Source organism: Protopterus annectens, chromosome 1.part2, assembly GCF_019279795.1.
Source record: "Protopterus annectens isolate FY-2018-M chromosome 1.part2, PAN1.0, whole genome shotgun sequence".
Classification (NCBI taxonomy): domain Eukaryota; kingdom Metazoa; phylum Chordata; order Ceratodontiformes; family Protopteridae; genus Protopterus; species Protopterus annectens.
In genome coordinates, this window is record NC_056727.1 from 1,014,263,049 (window position 1) to 1,014,285,557 (window position 22,509).

Consider the following 22,509-nt stretch of genomic DNA (forward strand, 5'->3'; position numbering starts at 1 on the left):
TAGGATCTCTAACAAATGGTTGTGGTCTTACTGAAACTTCAGGATAATGCGGAGGTGGACCAGCCTGTCAACTCGCTTCATATCCTGAAAAGGGGGGTAAGGGAGGAGGAGGAGGAGCTGTAGCTATTACCAAGTTATTATCCTTTTGTCTAAAAATAATGTTTTTGAATTTTTAAGCTTCTGTTCCCTACGATTTGCTTCCTCAATCCACCTGTGTGCTTGAGGAATGCCTAGTTGGCGTTGCTTTTTTGCCTGACCTCCTGCATCAGATTTAAGCTGTTTAAGGAGTTTAACTAGTGAAGGTTTATCTAGTTTACCATCAAATTCATATTTATTAACCCATTTCATATAATACCTAACGTTATCAGAACGCTGTAATTGCATGTATTTTGCATCTTCAGTTAGGGGCGGATCTCGCGAGGTTTTAGTGCACAGATTACCCATGTCAAAGAAAATGTTACGTAACCCTTTTTTATCACGTGATATCAAATTCTTAATTCCTGTTTACAGTTTATCTAGAATAACTGTCTACCTTATTCTGTTACCCTGATCTATGACCAAATATACAGTACTTCCTTTTGTCCCTGATCTGCAAAACAAATCTTGACAACAATATACTGTAACCTAGTCCCTGATCTAAAACAGAAAAAAGGCAAATTCTTCCTACCTGAGCCTCCTGGTTTTGAAAAACGTTCAAATTCTGCTCTTCGGCCACAGATCAGAAAGTGGCCAGCCTCTTTACACACGACAATTCAGTCTGAGGTCTTTTCACTCAAGAAGAACCATTTCGGTAACTTCTCCTGCGCAGTATTCGACCACCGATATGCTCTGATCTGCAGCTTACCAAGGGAATTCTGTCTTGAAAAGACCAAACTGTTAAATAAAAAATCAGAATTCAATACACAGGAGGTTCAGATTCAAAAGTTAACTAGTGTACACCAGGAGGCAAAAAAACATACAAGTACAGAATTTTGTCTGACATGAAGCAGGAAGCACACAATTTTATATAGGTTTAACATTTAGCTATGCCCACCTTACTGACATGATATGTCACAGGGCATCTACATCACTTTAGCTTACAAGCCTCTATTCTTTTAATCTGCTGATGCAGTATGTTTTAAAAAACGTTTCCTCTAGATACAATACAGCCTTGCTATCCAGCTGGTCAGCCATAATGTCTTTCTGTAGTTACTTATTCAAGGTTTCATATCAGTTCGAATACAATGGCAGCTTCAGTCTTTTAATGCATGTCTTTGTTCTGTTACACTTTCTCACACAGCTGCGTGATATCTAAGTAACACATATACAAGGCCATCTCATTCTAACAGGAAGAGCAGAAGATTATTATTTCACACATTTAATTTCCTGACCCAGCAGATAATCACTTGTGAAAAGCATAAACATTAAAACTTGCTAAGCTAGCATTCTGTCAGGGTCAGGGATCAGCTTTTGCTTCAAGCCACACTGCAGTTTCAAAACTACTTCACATTTAGACATGAATTAATTTTACTACTATATGATTAATAGAATAAAATGCATTATATACTACTTTGCTTTTAAACTAGCATTTCTCATGTATTCAAATACACATTTTTCTAACAATAATACAACATATATAAGTATAAGATGAAAGGATAAAAATGCCTGTTTGATATATACATATTGTGTATGCAGGTAGTCAACATAGCTTTGATATTCTAGTAACTGAAAAAAGGTTATATATCATATAGAGGTGCTGATATAATAAATTTGACCGAATGTACGGAGTATAAATGGATTGCATTAGTTAATAGTACAGTGCCACTTGGTTTGAATGACACTATTAGTGTAAAGTCATTATTAATGCAGCACCCGTTAAGATGTAAGTGTCAAGCTGTTATTGAAACAGTACCCTTTAAGATGCTAAGATACTTAATTGAAGTCATTGATTGCTATTTAAATGTATCATATTGAAGTATATTTTCTATAAAAAAACTTGAGAAAGTACAAGGTGTTGTGTGAAAGCTTAATTATTATAAAATAGAAGTTTTCTAATGTGGTTCCAAGCACTATTTTATTGTATTGCATAATGAATATGTTAGATCATATTTCATTCTCATTAGTTTGTTTGAATTAATTCTGACTGTGAACATTTCACTGAGTGATATATTTATTAGATTAAAAAAAACTGGCGGTAGTGAAGTTTATTTCTTGAAAAGTCACAAACATCGATCATGGTAGAGATTGGCTTGGCTCATTATACCTGAAAGTTTCAGGCCCTTACTTTAAGATATCCAAATCTGGTCTTTCACAAGGGACATGTGCCTCTCTCAAGATGAACATATTTCTCCTGAATTTGATTTAAGAATTTGCCCTGAAGCAATACATATCCCAGTGTTCTTTGTAATGGTAGAAGGTAAGACAAAGACACTTTTACATCATAATATGCACCATCAGATGAGGTGCTACCCCAGTGGGTAGATGAGTTTAAGGAAATCTAGTAACTGTTCTTCTTTCTAAGTGAATAGCAAACTGCTCTTTTCTAAAATGTCTCTATTACAGATATTTGTGCCACACATATCTAGTACTCAGAAAACACCTTCACCAAGTTTTGCTATGTCCATTTTCATTGAACTAATTAGCTGAGATGTGCCAAGCCAATGGACTGGTGCATGCCAACCTGACTAAAGGGGAAAATGACTGCAGTCTTAGTCACAGCTGCATCACAGACCAGTAGCCAAGAATGCAATCAGACTGGCAGTGGAGATGTACAGCTCTCAGAAACAGGACAGTTCAAATTTTCCTCAGAAGACTTAAAAATCTGTCTGGAGTTAAAGACACTAACTGGAGGCCAAACATTTGAAATTAGAATCAGCAGAGAGACTGTGGTGTATGGAGGTAGAAGCAGAATCAATAGAGAGACTGAGACATTTGGAGGCCGAAGAAAATGAGAGGCAGAGGCAACATGAAAAGGAAATGCTGACACTTTGGCAAGGTCATAGAGGTAATGGACAAGGGAGTAACCATACCCCAGAAGCAATAAAGGACAGTACATTTTTTCCTTAATACCAAGAAGGTGATAATTTTGTTAGTTTTATTCATATATTTGAAATAGTATGCAAACAGTATAATGCCGACTGAGGGCTCTGGCTACACTTCCTGATACCCTTACTCCATGGTAGAACTGTAACTGCTGTTTCTAAATTGTCTGATATTGTTTAGACTATAACAAAATAAAGAAATGTTTATTGCAATGTTTTAATTTAACGTCTAAAGATTATAGAAAAAAGATTTGTGAGCATAGACGCAAGGCAGATGAAAGTGTGTGTGTGATTATATTGATAAACTAAGCACTTATTTTCATAGGTGGGTGAGTGGATGTCAGTTCACCACTTTTGAAGAGTTGCCAGATCTTTTGGTGGGGAAAAAAGCCTGTAGCACTTTCCCTAAGGACATCAGAATCTGGTTACATACAGGGAATGCAACTCTACAGATGACCTGGGGAAAAGGGGGATCTCTACTTAGCAAGCAGGGCATCACTGCAAAAGAAAGAGATACCCAGTACTGCACATGGATATAAGGGAACCCTTGGTGGCAGCCTAAGCTACCCCAACAGAGTCCACCAGCAACAGGGGAAGCCACTAGTTCAGGTACATGGTGAGGATCAGGAATTAAATGTTTTAAATGTAACTAGTGGGGCCATGTATCATATAGATGTCCATGTAGGCAAGGTAGACAACAGAAGTTAGGGGAGCAAGCAAGCTGGACTAACAGAATGCCTGTGGTAAGTTGTCTGGAGACAGCAAGGGTACCAAACTACCACAAGAGGTTATATCCTATCTTAGTAGATGGGAAACAGACCACTGCTAAGAGAGACACAGCATCTGACCTAACCATTGTAAAGCCTGCAATGGTTAAGAGGAGCAGCACATGCTTGGGAAGTCTACTAAAGTCGGAGCTTTAGGAGGGAGGCCACCCCTTCCAAATACCTTTGGATAGGGTTCACCTTGACTGGGAGGGTGGAAAAGGAAGCAAGCAAGTAGATGTGTTTGAGGATATCCCTGCAGATGTCCTGATAGGGAATTATTTTGATAATGCACTACCTTGTGTGCATTGCAGTTACACACAGTCAAGCTTTCAGACAGGCATGTGGGTCTGGTAGCCTGGGGAGGACCCAGACAGACTGCACACTTAAAGCCAGTACTGGTGAGGTGGCTACATCAGGGAGAGAGGTACCCTGTAGCAGTGAGACTGATGGGTACTGATGTTCTTTTGGACAGAGTGACTGCAAGGGCAGAGATGAGTAGTAGTATCCTAGCTGACAGTGAGGCACCACTGTCAGAGGATACCAGACATCCTGTGGAAGAGGAGCTGGGAAGGGTTACAAAGGCAGAGTCGACACAGGCTCAGCTCTCAGACCCTGCATTACAAGGCTTACGAGAGGTAGCTAGGGATGCATCTGATTCTCAAGGAAAAGGGGATTCTGTATACTCGAACAAAGGGATACTGTACAGAGAATGAACCCCTGAGGGAGGGCAAGAGGGTGAGAGAATGCAGCAGTTGGTTGTGCCCAGAGCCTGCCATCTGGCATTTATAGCCGTAGCCCATGACATTCCCTTTGCAGGTCATATGGGCATAAAGCATACTAAGAGGCGTATTGTGCAGATCTTTTATTGGCCTGGGATTGCATGGGATGTAACAGGGTACTGCAGGACCTGTGAGCAGTGACAAAAAGTAGGCAAGGCAAGAGACAAGGTCAAAGAGCCTTTGGTGCCTTTGCCTGTGATTGAGGAGCCATTTCATAGGGTAGCTCTGGATATTGTGGGGCCTCTGAGTAACCCATGTTTCACAGGGAAGACGTATATCCTGTTGACAGTAGATTATGCTACTAGATACCCTGAGGCAGTGGCTCAGTCCTCCATTGAGGCAGAAAAGTGGCAAATGCTTTGTTAGAGATTTTCAGCAAGGTAAGTTTCCCAAGAGAAATGCTGATGGACAGAGGTGCCAATTTCATGCCAGACCTGCTTTCTTGTCTGTGGAAGCACTGTGGGTGATGTACCAAAAGACCATCCCACACGATCCCCAGACTAATGGTCTTGTGGAGAGGATAAACTCTTCACTAAAGATCATGCTACGGGCATTTACAGACCCGTTTATGAGAGGGTGAGACAAATATTTCCCCCATCTGCTGTTTGCATACAGAGAGGTACCCCAGGAATTCACAGGTGTTCACCTTTGAGTTGCTTTATGGGCATCAGATGAGGGGGACCTCTAGATTTGATTCATGATGAGTGGAAGGGTGAGTTTGAATCCCACAAGGAGTCTGTTGTGGCATATGTCCTAAACTTCAGGGCAAGGCTCAGGGAACTTATGGGCTTGGCCCAGGAAATCCTGGCAGAAGCCCAACAGCAAAAAATGGTCTGGTATAACAGGAATGCTTGAGCTAGAGAGTATGCTGTAGGGCAGCAGCTTATGGTTCTCATTCCTGTCAGACACAATAAGCTGCAGGTAGCTTAGGAGGGACACTTTAAGGTGGTCATGAAGATCAGCAATGTTAACTACATGGTAGAATTGCTAGGCAGGAGGGAGAGGCACAGACTGTACCATTTTAACATGACAAAATCTTACAATGATAGAGAGGCCCTTGTGCTGAGTATTTGCAGTAGAAGGCAGGAGGAGTCTGAGACAAATTTGTGGCTAAAGCAAGCCAGCCAGCAAAATTCCACGTTACTATGGTAGAGCCTAGGGTTACAGGCATATGATATGACAGTACAGCACTGTACTGGGTCAACAATGCCAAGGCAGCTGAGATCTCAAGACAGGGTATGGGGGTAATGTATTCCCAGATAGGCGCATTCCTCTCAAGCAACATTTCTCAATGGACACTTGAAAAACCAGCTTGAGCCTTTGAAGGGGGGAGAAGGTGTGATTATAGGAGGTATTGCCAGCACAGCTAGCTGGAATTTTGTAAATAGTTATATGTCATTTGTGAATATCAAACTGATGTATACAAGATTCTTGTGTTACAAATGTATTAGAACTGTATGTCATGTGTATATCACACTGATTTGTGTAGATGTTTGGGTTAATAAGGTATTTGTAAAGTACTTGTATTTCAAATGTATCCACAGTGTGTCCTACTGGAGAGAACAGAAATGTAGATGGACTATTGTAACTGTTTAAATGTATATGTTTTAACAGAGGAATCTGGAAGGTTAACCTCAGTCTAGCAAACTTTAAAATATATGTGAAATTAAATAACTTTACTGGCTATGCCATGCAGATCTTATTTCACAGGTTTCAATACAGATAGTCTGTACTAGAAAGTTTTCTGTATTGTCTTTGTGGTGAACTAATTACTACTCTGGAATCATGGAGGTATAAAATTGTTTTATGACTTCCAGCACCTGCCATAGATCTGAGAAAAAGCCCTTGTGTGTGTATTTTAACAGGTAGGTGCTAAACCACGCTAGCGTCCAGCAATGGGGGTTTGCATGGGGATTAGAAGTCAGATGACCAGAAGTGATGTCATTCTGAAAGCTATCCCAGAATTAATATTTTAGATATTATTCTGAGAAGTCTCTCAGTGAGACTGAGCATTATGTATTCTGTCTTGGGCCTGACAACAAGAAGGACTATTCACCACATCAACTGCCTTGTTCTATTAAGTAAGTTATTAGGGAATAGTATCATTCTCTTAGATTCAGTCAGGAATATAGTGAAGGTCAGTTTAGATATTGTTTTTCTTTATTTATCTGGGTCTGTCCTTCAATGTTATTTTAAATATTTTCTCTGATTTTGAAGTCTGATGTCACTGTGAATAGATATTTGGTATTGTCTTATTTTTTATTAATTATTATTACATATATTTAAATATTTCATTATAGCTGATTTTTGTAAAGATATTTAAGTTTTGTGAGCATTTGCCTATTATTTGGTGACACCATGTGGGCCACTCCTAATAGCCTTGCTCTTGGTCAAACCCCCATTTGTATAAATATTAATTTCACTCAGTATATTGGGTACCCTCGTAACAGTCTTAAGGTAGCTGGCAGGAGATTCTGGTGACAGTCATAACTACCTTATTGTCTGGGCAGAAAGGAGCATAGCTAGTAAACCTGTACTAGCCTTTCCCAGGTGTGTATGAGTGTGTGTGTGTGTGTGTGTGTGTGTGTGTGTGTGTGTGTGTGTGTGTGTGTGTGTGTGTGAATCAAATCTCAAAGAGTGTGTGTGTGTGTGTCACCTACTTGAGTAGGGACACGAAGCACTGGTTGGACAGAGAGGGTGCTGGAGGCCTTGGCTTGGCCACTCAGCTGAGATCTCAACTCTATAGCTGTGTTATTGGGGATCTGGAGAAAGAGGGAGAAACCAGCTCCAGATTGACTGTGGTCTCTGTGTGCTCTTAAGGGAAATTGCACTTGTGGCAGAGAGCTGCGTCTGGAAATACTGTGTGTGTACCTGTTATCCTCCCAGTGACCATCTCCCACAGGTGCCAGTGGTGAGGATTGAGGCTTCTTGATTACTGGCCCAGAGGTGGGGCATCACAGTTACACTACTGTCTGACCTTATCCAACTATAATAGTTTATGTGATGTCAGACATATAATCAATATGTACTAAATTGCAAAATGGTGAGTATCGTGCATCACAGTCATGTGCACAACATGTCTAAAATAAAACGCAATCATTGATAAGGCATGCACATAAATGCATATGCCAGTTAAAACACATTTACATTATGTATGTATATAGGCAGGCATCATATACATGGTATGACCTTGTACAATATGTTGCTATGACAGGTCTGTTACAAAACTGACGGTAGCCATATGCATATGTATAGTATAACATACTAGAAATTACACAATGCACAATAACTGTTACTGAAGCAGTATGAAAGCCCTGGAAAGGAGGTCATTCTCACAGTACTGATATGTATGTGGATGTAACATACACATGGCAAATCTTCCTATACTGCCACATATATCTACTGCTCCACAGTACATATTGATGTGTCATATAACAGAATCAGCCTTACAGGCAGATATCTGAAACATCTAAGCAACATCATAGCAAGTGTAATGGCATGATTATGCAACATTCTAGATATCATAATATTCATATATTGATGATATAAACAGAAGGCCATGAATGGGTGTATGTGTCCATCATACACTGTCATTAAGTTACTCTGGTACATTACATGGCATGAAGTGCTCAGTTTATCAGACATACTTTTGTCTGACATATCAGCCTGCTGCATGAATGCAAAACACACATGTGCACAGCACACAGACATATATACCAGCAAGTTACAAAACAAGTAAGCTGTGCCATTCTAGCATGCAATACTGATACAGAGCTCAAGTCTAAAACAATTATTCCTTTGCAAACTAAAGATTTGGGAATAAGACCCCTACTGTACACATATTACCAAAAAAAACTATATTAATCACAGACTCTTAGAACAACACCTCAGGAACATGGCCTGTATTCTTTATCAATGTGTGCCTCACACACTTAAGTTGAGGTATCACTATAACATTTAAATTTCCACTATAACTCATCTTTATATGCAACTACTGTGTCTTATTTACAAACCATGGTTAAAATATGTGTGCTAAAAATGTATTGTGAGATTAACAATCAATGGTACCCTTAAAATATATATATGCAAAAGAGATAAGCAATACGGCATGATTAATGAGTGACATCACAACATTATATAATCCAAATGGAATTTGAAAGCTTCAAAATGAGCACAGTAACAAGCACAGCAACAGCAGAATAGCAAGAATTTATGTAAATGATGAACATAACTGTCCCTCAACACATGTATCACTGTCACTGCCTTTATTTGTATTATGTTAACATGTGTACCTACACAGCTAAAACATGTAATGATGATTAAGAATATCCTATGCAGCATCTCAGACTTACAATAAAACTGGGACTGGCATGTGGCACACCAGTGAAAGCAGATGGTATATATATATATAATGTGTTTAACAAACTATATCAAATTTCAGTTATACATTGTGACAAGAGACGTGGAACTGCAGAAGTACATGCCAATAAAGGTCTCCCAACAGCATTAAGAATGCTGAGTCACCAGATACACATTCAATAATAGAATAGATAGGCTATACACAACATAGGGGGATTATGAACATGTTACTGATTGTAGTAAGCATATAGTATGCCCAAGACATGGTTGCCAAGAAATTTTCTTCAAGAGCAAAGCTCGAGAGGTGAATTTTGGCATTGATATAAAGAACAAATAACTTTTTGCTATGATCAGAGAACTGGCCACATTTCTTTGTAGTACATTGAGATGTATTTTTCCATGTTCTACTAGTTAGTGAAAGATTAGATTAAAAAAAATAGAGTGTTGTACAAAATTTGAAAGCTAGTAAAGCAGTAGGGAGGTGGTTGGTATTTCACATAATCCCTGTGCAGGAAAAGCAGCTGTAACCAAAGCACTTGGTGTACTTTAGCAGACAGCAGGCAAAAACAGGAATAGAAACAAAGCCATTTCATGTCATACTGCAGCAGTTTCCTGGTCAGTGCTGTCTGCTTTTAATGCAGACTCGATGGAAACACTGACTGGAGGTACTTAATCTTTTAAGTGTTGTTAAAGTCAGGTTTTGTATTACAGTAGCAAATAAGCAAGATATTATTTTTTGTATAATCACAACACTTAATACAGTATCCATAATACAACAACCACTAGCATGTATCCATACCGCAATCTACTATACAAACAACAATAATGCTACAATCAAATAATAAGTAACACAGGCAAATCCACATGAATATGCCATTTGAGCACAGCTATCTTTCATTTAGGTTGTGTCAACAAACAGAACTTAAGCTCTGTGTAATAAAAGCACCTGTTAATAACCCTAAGAAAACATTCCAGTTAAAATTATGCAAACATTAATATTATCCACAATAAATCACTATGTATTAAACATGCATTGCAGATGCATTATGGGATGTCCTACATAGCATAGCAAGCCTAAATGCCATAAGACATCCAAATCTGAAGATGTAAATATGGTAATGCTATTCTGGGCTGTGCTGTAGTTCCTGTGTTGTCCATTACCTTATTTGGATAAGAAGGAAGTTTCTTTGCTCATCAGTGGGAGTGGGGAGCCTTGAGCAGACTATCTGTCCCTGAAGGAGTGACCTCAGCACAAGAGCTGTAGTAATTGGTTGTTTTGGACCATTTCTAGCTCATTTGAAGTTCCCTGTTTAAAATCCACCTCAGAGCATTTTTTCTGGCTATACTACTCAGAGACAGCTCCACGTGGTCCTGCAGAGTAGTCCTAGCTACAGAGAACTGAGAAAAGCGACTACTTTCCAGATTTAAGTATTTTTTCTGTTTTTTACTTGGAATACCTTCTATTGCTTATTTTAAACAAGCTTATACTGTTTTTTTAACTGTTTGCTGTATTATATAGTATCTGCACTTAAAATTTTACCTGGTCAAAAATTAATCGAAAATCTGTTGTTTGGTTGTTTAATTTAACTACTGAGGCTGCCCACTAAAGTGTGCTAGCCTGTGTAACTGATTTATTGCTGCCTTCTGTATTTCTGGGTGTTTTCTATCTAAAAACAAAAAAAAACAAAAAAATAATCCTTGTTTTCCCGCCTCTCCTCGACTAGTTTAGACCAGTTTACAGGCTTTGCTGTATTCTGGGCTGTGGTGTAGTTCCTGTGTTGTCCATTACCTTACTTGGATAAGAAGGAAGTTTCTTTGCTCACCAGTGGGAGTGGGGAGCCTTGAACAGCCTATCTGTCCCTGAAGGAGTGACCTCAGCACAAGAGCTGTAGTAATTGGTTGTTTTGGACCATTTCTAGCTCTTTTGAAGTTCCCTGTTTAAAATCCGCCTCAGAGCGTTTTTTTCTGGCTATACTACTCAGAGACAGCTCCACGTGGTCCGGCTGAGTGGTCCTAGCTACAGAGAACTGAGAAAAGCGACTACTTTCCAGATTTAAGTATTTTTTTCTGTTTTTTACTTGGAATACCTTCTCTTTCATTTTTTAAACAAGCTTATACTGTTTTTTAACTGTTTGCTGCATTATATAGTATCTGCACTTAAAATTTTACCTGGTCGAAAATTAATCGAAAATCTGTTGTTTGTTTGTTTAATTTAACTATTGAGGCTGCCCACTAAAGTGTGCTAGCCTGTGTAACTGATTTATTGCTGTCTTCTGTATTTCTGGGTGTTTTCTATCTAAAAACAAAAAAAACAAAAAAATAATCCTTGTTTTCCTGCCTCTCCGCGACTAGTTTAGACCAGTTTACAGGCTTTGCTGTATTCTGGGCTGTGATGTAGTTCCTGTGTTGTCCATTACCTTACTTGGATTGCACCATTTCTAGCTCTTTTGAAGTTCCCTATTTAAAATCCGCATTAGCGCCGGTTAAACAGGGTTAAACTTTTTCAAGCTCCGCCAAGTCTGCTCTTCAAATTTTCCCTTAGAAAGCTCTATTCTTAGAATAACCAGTCTACTCGTTATATTATAAGCATAGCACTTGTTCTCAAAGCTTCTCTTCTAAGCAAGCACTCTCAAACTCAAGTAGCACTACATCCACCTACCACCCCAACCACTTCCCTTAAAGGCACAGCACTCTCTTGGAATATTCTAGCATGTTGAGTGGTAGATTGCTAGCATCTTCTCCTGTTCAGCTGGTTAATCTGGGAATCTTGAGACAATGCTATAATTGTCTCTTGTACACAGACAACCCTCTCCTCCTCCCAACAAACACAAATACATGTGAGAGATGCAACTATATAGCCAAACTGGAGGCTGAACTCTCTCAACCCAGGACTGGCAAGACCAGACAGGAGGAGAAGGTAACCACACACACAACAAACCCAGTCACACATAGACCTACCCCAACTGCAAATCAAGCACATAATAACACAAAAACATACTCGGAGGCTCTATTAAAAAACTTACCAAAACAACAGAGGCTCCCAAAGCAGACACCCAAAAATCCACCACCTCAAAATATAACACATGCAACACATACTTTAATAAATTGGTGTGTCAATAAATCACAGCCCTTAAGGCCAAACACTAATGCCTGATACACTAGTGATAGGTGACTCTATAGTCAGACACACTGACATCCCACTTACCAGGCTGAGCAAGGAGAGGGTAACAGTAAGCTGCCTTTCGGGGGCTAGGATCCGCCATATAACACATGCACTCAGGTCACTCAAAAGCACGTACAGATATGACTCTGTCATTGTTCATGCCAGCGTGAATGACCTGAGACATAGCTCCTTAGACTACCTGAAAAGAGACATAGAGGAGCTCTCTGATTATGTAGCCCAGGCTGGTATGACCCTGACCCTGAGCAGCATCCTGCCCTCACCAAGAATGATGCCACAATTCAAAGACAAGATGATCAGCTTTAATAGTTGTCTCAATTACTGGTGTCATTCTAGGGGGATCCAATGTCTGTCTGCCTGGGATGACATGCTGGATAAGCCACGCTGCTTCGCAAGGGACGGCTTGCACCTGTCACCACTGGGCTTCCGGATATTGGCTAAGGCTCTTGCCACCCCCATAGTGCCTTTTTTAGGCAAGGCTCAAAAGACGAACCCACCTCCTTAGAAAACAAAAATGGGAAAAAATTAAGGGTAATGCTGCTCAACACCAGAAGTCTAAATCTCAATATGCAGGCTCTCAAAGCACTCCTCAGTATGGAGAACATCGATGTCTGCGCTGTAACCAAAACCTGGTTCAAGGCTCCTGAGAGCAGCCCAGCACTACCAGGCTTTACCTCATATCATGCTTTTCGGCCCCAAAACCCAGGCCGAACCACAAAGGGAGGGGCAGTGTCCATATTCATCAAGGATACCCACACCTCCAGGTTAGTGGCAACTCATGAAGCATCGGAGACCATCCAGGTGTAGCTAACCATAGGCAAAACTGCTATACAACTGGTTGCATGTTACAGACCACCCTCCCAATCTCAAGAACCCCACTCAGACTTTCTGAAGACATTGGAAGATATGAATGTCTCACCAAATACCATCATATTGGGAGACTTCAACTACCCTAACATAGACTGGGTGCACTATTCTAGCCCTAACACCCTAGCCCAAAGGTTCCTAGAATTCATAAACTCAAATGCAATGGAACAGCTAGTCACCTCTCCCACAAGGGGGGATAATATACTAGACCTGATCATCACAAACATGGGGAAAAGTGCTCCACACCGAAAGTATTCCCCTCACTGGTGAGATCTGACCACAAACTAATCACCCTGGATATATATTTACCACCTCCACCCCCAGCACAAAAGACTACAGTGAGAAACTTCTCAAAAGCTGACTTTACACTTCTCAAGACTGAGATGGTATCATTTAAGCCCACAGGGTCAATGGAAACCACATCCCATAATGCTGAATCCTACACAAATGCTTTCTACGGACATCTCCAAGAATGCATGGATCGTGCAATCCCAAATAAAACCAATACCCTCTCCACCAAAGGAAAGCATCCTGTCTGGTGAACCTCAGCCATAAACAAATTGTATAACAAAAGAAGGAAGCTACTGCAAGACAGAGCAAAATCCCATAAAGAGAAGGCATCTCTGATCAGCACTAGTAGAAAGCTACGTTCTCTCATAAAAACATCCAAGGCCAACTTTGAGAGAAAAATCACCAAGGACACTAAAGATAACCACAAGGCATTCTTCAGTTATGTTAGAAACCTGGGTGGAAACCCTCAGATATGCTCAGAGTTAATACACAACGACAAAAAATTTACCGAACCCACAGATATTGCCAACATTCTGGCAGACAGGTTCAGTGCAAATTTCTCCCCTCCTTCACCTCCAAAAGAAGAAATACTCATCCCAGCTGAATGTAACCTCCCTGTCATCTCTGATGTCCAGGTGAGAACCGCCCTCAGCAAAGCAAAAACACAGCATCTATGGGACCCGATGGTATCCCCGGCTGCGTGATACGTGAACTCCAAGAGGAGCTAAACCCGCATATAAAAATGTTATTTAACCTTAGCCTTACTACAGGATATGTACCTGAACACTGGCGTACAGCAACACTGGTCCCACTCCACAAGGGAGGCTCCACTACAGACCCTGGGAACTACTGCCCCATAAGCTTGACCAGCCTGGTTTGCAAAGCTATGGAAAGAATTATTATGGAACTCATAAACAACGACATTGGGGACCTACAGACACTTGATCCCACCCAGTTCGGCTTTGTAAAGGGCAGATCCTGCCTTTTGAACCTGGTTGACTTTTTCGAAACAGTCACTAGAGACATTGATGAGGGCAAGGCAGTCCATACAGCCTACCTGGACTTGGCTAAAGCCTTCGACACAATACCCCACTCGGGGATCATAGATAAGCTAAACAGCTTAAATGTAAATCCATATGTCACAAGATGGGTTGCAAACTGGCTAAAGAACAGAACCCATAAAGTCAAGATTGCGGGAGCCATGTCAGACTCAAAGCCAGTCACAAGTGGTGTCCCACAGGGCTCTGTCCTGGGACTCCTCTTGTTCAGCATTTACTTCTCAGATGTGAAAGCAAACATGGGAGGGTTGTGGCTGACAAAGTTCGCAGATGACTGCAAACTAGGCACCATAGTCGATACACCAGCTGACACATACATCCTACAGAAAGGCCTCACCAAAACGGACAACTGGTACCGGAATCATGGCCTTAAACTGAATGCAAACAAAGTACCCACAAATTATCACATAGACAGTAACCCACTTAGTACCTAAAAAGTAATCAGAGACCTGGGGACCCAAGTTGATAGTGACCTCTCATTTGACACCCACATTGCCAAAGTGGTTAGAAAGACTTTCTACCTTGCCCGCCTTATCATGAAGGGGTTTACATCCAGATCAAAGGAGGTCATCATGCCCCTGTACTCCTCCCTTATCAGGCCCATGATTGAGTACAATGCCCCATTTGGTATGTACCTCACCCGGCTCTTACAACAGCTGGAGAGACCCCAGAAGTACCTCACCAAGAGGATCAAGGGTCTCCAACATATGTCATATGCTGCCAGGCTAAAAAAACTCCAGCTCTATTCAGTAGCATACCGCCTGCTCAGAGGTGATCTATGCCTGACTTACAAGGCCATGTCCAACCAGGAATTGATGGACATGCTCCACCTCAAAAAATCCAAATCCATAAGAACCACAAGAGCCAAAGATTTAAACCTCAGTACAAACATGAATAGAACATGCTGGAGGGACAGATTCATAACTCAGAGGCTTCCCATACTCTGGAACAAAATCCCAGTCCATGTTAGGCAGAGCCCCTCACTGACTCTCTTCAAGAGAAATCTTGACGAGTGGATGGGAGATCGTAGGTTTACCCCGGGGGTCACCCCTGTGTCACTACTTGACAGAGGCACAGTAAACTAATTTTAATAAGTAAGGGGGTCTTCAATGTGTCACTACTAGACAAAGGCACAGTATTCTAAATTTATTCTATACACCTTAGTACCACTACATGGGGTAGTAAAAGCCACATCTCTAGGGCTAGGCTTGCAAATGCCCCAGGGCAGATAGCCTAGTACTAAACTATGAAACTATGAAACTATGGAGACATACAGGTGGAAAGTAATAACACATAGCTCTCCCTCTGCTGCTCCTCAAGCCTGTGTATACGCTCTGTGCACAATGCTTGATTTCTGATATGATCTTCAGCAGTTGTAAAGAGAAAAAGATGATCTGTAGGATTCAATAAACTCTGTGGAGGTTTCATGCAAAGCCTACACAGAGTTTATGCGTTTGCATGGTGAATTGCAGTGGTGATTACATATTCATGCCGCACACCACATTTAAACGTAAACAAGAGCAGTTTCATGGCTGCCAACACAGGAAAATGTGTAAAGCAACATAAATAGCAATGTTGTTTACCTCAGAGTGAGCTAGGTTAGCAGGCTTACATGGAATGCCACAGTAATTGCCAGGGTTTATCATACAGTAATGTATATGGTCCAAACACAGAACAGGACAGTGTATACAGTGCAGAGTATTGTGGAATCCCATTACAGGTATTCTGTACAAAAGTTGTGTAAATAATCTAAAAGGGTACATGGACTGCCATTTAAAATAAACAGTCAGGAGAAGTTTGTGTATTGATGAACACAAGGAAAGAGGACAGATGAAACATAAAGTTCAGCAGATGAGGACATGTAAATGGAAGACAGTTGTAGCATGAACACTAATCACATATCTACATGGTACAGTATGGATTGCAAAGTGAAAATGTATATTATGTGACTGTCACACAAGGTGACATAACAATGGAGAAGATGCCTTTGTGATATAGGCATCCTGACATGAACAATGTTGAGGACATCAATCAGAGATGTTATATACAATCAGGGTAAGGTGCATATTGTGAAGCTGTGCAAATTGATTTGCTTGAATATGACTTTAATGTCAGCAGAGGTCTCCAGCAACTGGGACACAGTTACAGGCTCACAGACAACAGGAAAAGAAGCATGCACATTCATAAACAATATCAGCATAATACCACCAGTAATCCCATGTGTCTGATACAGCATATGTGATTTTGAGTGATCATAGATGGTTCTGCATGAACATACTTGTACAACTATTACAACATGTCAACAATCTATGAAGGTAATAAAGCACACCATCCTGATACTGTAACATTTGCTGGAGGTGTTGGGAGGGAAACTGCTATACCTTTTTATGTGACATTATGATCACTACAGGCTAGTTGACTAGTGTGTGTCATAGTTGTATAGTCAAAAGTACGGTTCATCGAACTGTACTTTGTCAAACTTACTTTAGCAAAAGTGCATTTTGTCGAAAATGCACTTTCGCTAAAGAAAAAGAAAACATGCAGTTTGCATGTAACGTTAGTTGCACATCAATGTATACTGTTGATGTACAACTAAGGTAACTCTTGTTGAGAGCGTGGTACAGTGGGGATAAGGGAATATTCCCTTTTCCCCACTGTAGTGCAATCTCAGAGTGAGTATAATAAAGTGGGGGGTGGGGCAGGGCCTTGCCCCTGCATAATACTGTGTAGTGAGTTATTTTTTTTTTTAATTATTTACTTTTTTGTTTTTTTGTTCCACGAAAGCAACGCAGACCCATATATATATATATATATATATATATATATATATATATATATATATATATATATATATATATATATATATATATATATATATATATATATATATATATATATATATATATATGTATATATAGAGCACAATCCACACTGTCATGAATAAAACCCATGCCATTAATGTTATCAAACAGCTATGTATAGACTGTGTGCATCACTGGAACAGGTTCCACACATGAATCTGGTATAACACCTTGATGAGGGTTCCACACCTTCAGACAGTAATGTCAGGTATGGCCAATAAGATGTGTGACAGCTCATTGTGGCAAAGGTATTACACTTCAGTTACACACATCACTGGAAGATATGGAGAGAGGTACATGAAGAAGGGTGAATTGTACTCAGTTATTGGTCTGATGAAGGCAGTGTACTATAGAGGTATTATGGCCTTTGATGTGGATGTCCTGCACATACTCAGTAGTTTTGTTACATACAAGTGAGTAGTCACCTCTGTGGCAACATGCTGGTAATTGTTCCATGTACCATCTATTCCAGCACACAGGTCACATACCAACTGGTCTGCTTATAGCATGTGATGTCTACATTATCTTTGGATTATGCATTTTTTTCATAATGTAACAAATCCTCCTATGTTTTTGTTTCATTGCATGTGTTGTCTTGGCTATATCAGCAATCTTTAGTGTGCATTGATACTGTCTGTATTATACTCATGTCACAGTTGGAGTCAATTATTGCCCACAATCTGTAGTCCTCCAGACAGCTGTTTGGGCACAGTATGTGTATGTCATTCTTGACATATGTGACTTAAATAATGGGCAGGAAAGGGCCTAGCAGACAGCCCTGATGTATGGACCTGATCATTGGACCTGAAATATAGTTCACTTCACACATTTACAGATATTTAGATGCCATGTATGTGATCCAATGGTCTACCCACTTGGTGATGTAGGTGTTAATGGCCTCATCTGACAGTGTTGAGTGAACACCTCAGTGTGGATTTGTGTCAAATGCCTTTTCCTGGTGAAGTTCCACAGGATGATAACGTTGTCATCATGCATGCCCTTGATGACCTCTTTGAGGACATCTAAAAGATGTAACAGACATGAATGTGACATTAACAACTCACACGTGCCTGTTGCACACAGCCAGGATATTACTAGAGTCCATTTAGAAATGGTCCATGATGACATCTTTTTCTACCTCACAGATGAGGTGCATCAGGATGTGCATATACATGCATGCATCAGGTGCTTTTCCACCAACTCAGATGGATGCATATTGATGTACACCCTTCTATTAGAACATAGTCCATGTAGAGGGTATGTTAAAGTATGTATCCAACCATATCAGGTAGGTATATGTTCTGAGTTGTGCTATAGGCGACCTATGATGTTGTCACACCCCATTATTTCTGTGTGATAGGCATGGATGCAGGTAAGACAGTGCAAACTGCCTATCTTGAGCTAGCCTATGGTTTAGACACAATCACCCACTCAGGTATCTTTGAGGAAACTCTCCTAGCTGGGGATTAACCCTTACATCACTAGATGGCAAATCAGTTGGCTCACCGACAGAACAAATACTGTGAAATATGGTGACCCCACCTCTACCAGTAGATTTGTCACCATTGGCATACCCCAAGGATCTGTGCTTGGCCTTTTACTGTTTACAATATATTTCTCAACAGTCCAAGCTAAAGTATATGGCCTTTGGCTTACCAAGTTTGCCGATTCTTACATATTGGGTGGAATCATTGAGTCCAACAATGATGATAACATACTATAGGATGGACTTACACAAATAAATGATAGCTTCCAAGCCACACAGTCTACAAATAAACACAAACATGGGTCATTATTTTGGCCTTCTGCAAACTGGCATTCCCAGCTAATTATAGCATTGGCAACACTCCCTCTATGCTGAAACCCACTGGTGCAAGGTCAGGGAACACATGTATTTAGCAATCTGAACTTTGACCACCAAGTGCCCACAGTGGTATGGAATTGCTATGTTGTGCACCTCATAAGTTAGGTCATTGTATCCAGATCTGAGGATGATATAACAGCACTATAGTCGAACATCATCAGAATACTAATAGAGTATATGTTCTTTTTTGCATGTACCTCACCAGAGACCTGCAGTAGCTGGAGAGACCAAAGGGGTTTGTCACCAAGAAAATACAAGGCCTACAAACCACGCCATGATGTATGTAGATAGAGAAAAAGCCCTACAACTGTAATCAGTATCTTATAGGATGAGGTGACTCAGTCTCTAACCCTGCCCAATGGGAATACTGCACATCCACAAATCAGCTATAATTGATGTTATCAGCATAGTCTGGTATGAGGAAGATGGTAATAGCAGTGCCACACACTGTCTAAAATCCTCTCTGTAACATCAAGCAAGTTCATGTGCAGAAATGCACACACACACTCACACACACACACACACACACACACACACACACACACACACACACACACACACACACACACACACACACACTAACTGCAGTGAGAACATAACTGCTACCTAAGTACACTAACTACAAAACTCTGCATTTAAGGCAAGCACCACAGCTCAAGTCTGAATTTGAGAGTGTCAGACACTTTATAGGTGAAGACATCAGTGTCTGATGAGGAGAAAATGTTAACAGCAGTGTCCCACACTGGTTTAAAATGTTCTCTGTAATGTCAAGCAAGTACACAAACACACACACCATTTGACTGCAGTGAGTACAGAACCACTACCTATCTAAGTAAACTAACAAGAGAACGTTGTATTGAAGGCAAGGACCACAGCTCAAGGCTGACTTGGCAAGTGTCACATGACAGTTTATAAATGATATCAGCAGTGTCTGGTGAGGAGAAAATGTTAGTAGCAATATCTCACATGCTGGAGTAACATGCTCTCTGTAATATCAAGCAAGTGCCCAAACACACACACACACATACACACACACACACACACACACACACACACACACACACACACACACACACACACACACACACACACACACACACACACACTAACTGACTCAAGCACCACAGCATACGTCTGAGCTTTATAAGGCTGAAAAACAACTTATTGTAGATGACATCAGCACTGGATGTTGGCGAGAAGATGCTGGGAGGCCTGCATGGAATAGATGTATAGGCATGTGCAAGTGTCATAATACTGGCAATCCATAGGACTGGAATGGTAACTGTCAGATGCACACTTATACTTCTCTGCCTAAATAGACAGACACACACTGCAGTAAGAACAGAATCCCTATCTATCTAAGTACACAGACTAGAGAACTCAGTATTTTACAAAAGTGTCATCTGACTTTTGCAAGGCTGCAGGACAACTTAGAGTGGCTGACATTGGCACTGGATGTTGGAGAGAAGATATTGGGAGGCCTGCATGAAATGGATGCATAGACATGTTCAACTGTCAAGATATTTCAAGCTCTACATGTTACCAGACTTATGTGTGTGTAATGTGTAGTATTTAGTAGTTGTGTTCCAATGTGCAGGTATACTTTAAGAGACAGCTTTATAAACTATATGCAAACAGGTGACCGCATTACTGCAAGTTTTGGAAAATCTGAATGTGTATTGTCATTCTAAAGATGTGCATGGTATATAATATATTTGTTATTAATTTATGTAGTGTGGTTGATATATTTCTGAACAAGTACTGAGAGCACAAGGATACAGTGCATGTCGGGAGGTAACAGAAGGCTGCATTGTAAATATGTGGCATTTTCTTAGATAGAGCCTTTATTTTTTTCTGTTTCTACATGTAGTTTCATGTCATGAACACTAAATGGACATTAAACAAAAGTAATACACACTATTTTTAAAACATCTTTATCATGCAGACAAGTAAGACAATTCCCATCACAACACATAAAGCTACATCTCATTGTATCTCAACTATCAAGCTTGCAAGGTGAAACACCCCACAACCCAATATTTTGGTCATAAGAGACTCTGTTGTGAGACACACTGATATCCCTCCTACCAGGCTGAATAAGGAAAAGGTTAAAATTAGTTGTCTGTCTGGGGCCAAGACCACAGAAGCATTCAGGTCACTTACAAATATGTACCAATATGACTCTCATAGTCCATGGGGGCGTGAATTGCATGAGATGTACCTCCTTGGACTATAGAAAGAGAGACATGATTGAGCTCTCAGAATATGTGTCACAAGCAGGTATGACCCTAGCACTGAGCAGCATTCTACCATCTCCAAGAATGATGCCACAATATAAACAGAAAATGATCAATGTTAACAATTGACTTAGCTACTGGTGTCATTCTAATGGTGTCCAATACTTGTCAGCCTGGGTGGACATGGTTGACAAGCCATGTTGCTTTCCAGTGATGATCTTCAGTTGCCACTACTAGGCTTTCATATATTGGCCAAAACATTATCCATCCCCTATAGTGCCTATTTAGGCATTGCCAAACAGACACGCCTTTTATCATAGCAGATGCTACTCAGGACAAGCCAAAGGTGTTACTGCTCAATGCTAGGAGTCTCAACAAGAAACTACACTCCTTAAAAGTGCTCCTCACTTTGGAGAATGTTGACATCTGTGCAGTCACTGAAACATGGTTCAAAGCTATGGAAAGCACTCCAGCTGTGCATGGCTTTAATGCCTTTCATAATTTCTGACCACCCACTGAATATGAAAGATCAAAAGGTGAAGATGTATCTATCTACAAAAAGGATAAGCACACTTCAAGGCTGATCAAACAATATGACACGCTCGAGCTACTCCATGTCCAACTAACCATGAGAAAAAGCCATTGCCATATTCTTGCTAGCTACAGGCCCCCCACAATGAGCTAGAAAACCCATATATCATACCTAAAGTTTATAGAATCACTCACTATCCAGCCAAATACCGTTCTCATTAGTGATGTTAACTACCCCTCCATTAACTGGGAGGCATACATAGCCATAGACATGCAGGTCCAAAGATTTCTTGACTTTGTAAACTCAAATTGTCTGTCTCACCTTGTTTGCACCACTACTAGGGGTACAAAAATCCTAGGCCTTGTACTCACAAATATGGGTGAGAGCTGCAACTCCTCCCCCTCCAGGTGTGAAGTCTTCACTAGTAAGATCAGATCACAAAGTGGCCTCTCTTGAAATAAAGGTAAGACTTGACCCCCCTCACCTAACTCCAAAAACATTAAGAACTTTTTAAAGTAAACTAACTCCTATTAAGTGATGACATATCTAGTTTCCAAGCTTCCCCAAACCCAGAAAACACAGTAGCCTATGCAGAAGCATACACAAAAGCCTTGTATGACCATATAATCAACTGCATAAAAAATAGCAGTACCAGGCAAAAATAAACCCAGGTCAAACCAAAAAACAAGCCAC